Genomic DNA, 1,750 nt, shown 5'->3' on the forward strand with positions numbered 1-1,750 from the left:
CTCGGGTGGGTTTGGGCCGTTGGATTCGGAAGCATCCGACCGGTGGTTGATGCGTGATCCGCGTGATATGGTTATGGTCCAATCAGAACGCATCAAACCATTTGATGACCTTATGACCATTCAAGATAAAAAAATTGGTCGTGATCGATTCAAGATAAAAAAATTCATTCCATTTTTCAGCGCTCAAAATGAGTTTTTTTGTGAAAGTCCTATCAAATATTTGTTCAAATGATATCATATTTTGCACAAGTTTACATCGTGGATTTTCAAACAATATTGACAAAGGGAGTTTTTATTTCCTTTGCGCGAAAAATCAATTTTCCATTTTTCGAGTGCCCAAAATAAGTTTTTTTGTGAAGGACCTATAATATATTTGTTGCGAAATTGTATCAAATCAATTTTCTAAAATACTAGGACATATTTAATGCACAATTGACAAAATGGTTAGGTGTCAAAAGTTTTTATCCACCTTCGGTGAAAAAGACAAATTTCCGCCGATTCAGCTGGAAACGGGTCAAATTTGAACTGTAGCTACCTCGTAGTTTGCTCTTTATTTTTTCCAAAAATCATTTCTAGGTACATAATTAAGTATCTATTTAATCATAGAAACACCAAAAAATTCCAAGATTCAACCACTAGCTAAGAACGGTCAAGCCCGCCGTTTTGACCGCATTTTGAAACGGGCATAAAAAATTCAAAAAAATCAAAAAAAATGGAAAACCTTCGCATTGCGTCATCATATGTGACCAAGTTACCAGGAAAAATAATAAACTTGTAATACGGAAATTATTTTTAAAAAGTGTTTTCGGAAACGAGCTATCAAGTGTGAAGATTCATGGCTTTCAAGCCAAATGATCAATCTTGTGGCCACATTCATGCATAGTTTGTTCAAATGATCTCATATTGTGCACAAGGGTGCATATTGGAATGGCAAACAATTTTTCCTAAGGAAGTTTTCATTTTCTTTGGACGAAAAAATCATTTTCCATTTTTCGAGTGCCCAAAAGGAGGTTTTTTTGTGAAGGACCTCCAAATAATTGTTGCAAAATTGGACCAAATCATTTATCTAAAATACTAGGCCATATTTAATGCACAATTGACAAAATGGTTGGGGTGTAAAAAGATTTGATCCACCTCTCATGAAAAAGACAAATTTCCGTCGATTTAGTTGGAAGCGGGTCAAATTTGAACTGCAGGTGCCTCATAGTTTGCTATTTATTTTTTCCAAAAATAATTTCTAGGTACATAAGTATCTATTTAATCAGAGAAACACCAAAAAATTCCAAGATTCAACCACTAGCTAGGAACGGTCATTCCCGCCATTTTGACCGCATTTTGAAATGGGCATAAAAAATTCAAAAAAAATCAAAAAATGGGAAACCTTCGCATTGTGTCATTATATGTGGCCAAGTTCCCAGAAAAAATAACAAAATTGTAATATGGCAATTATTTTAAAAAAGTGTTCTTAGAAACGAGCTATCACATGTGGAGATCAATGGCTTTCAAGCCAAATGATCAATCTTATGGCCACATTCATGGCATAGTTTGTTCAAATGATCTCATATTGTGCAAAAGGGTGCATATTGGAATGCAAACAATGTTGCCTAAGGAAGTTTTCATTTTCTTTGGACGAAAAAACCATTTTCCATTTTTCGAGTGCCCAAAAGGAGGTTTTTTTGTGAAGGACATCCCAAATAATTGTTGCAAAATTGGACCAAATCATTTTTCTAAAATACTAGGCCGTATTTAA

This window comes from Triticum dicoccoides, chromosome 2A, assembly GCF_002162155.2.
Source record: "Triticum dicoccoides isolate Atlit2015 ecotype Zavitan chromosome 2A, WEW_v2.0, whole genome shotgun sequence".
NCBI classification, from domain to species: domain Eukaryota; kingdom Viridiplantae; phylum Streptophyta; class Magnoliopsida; order Poales; family Poaceae; genus Triticum; species Triticum dicoccoides.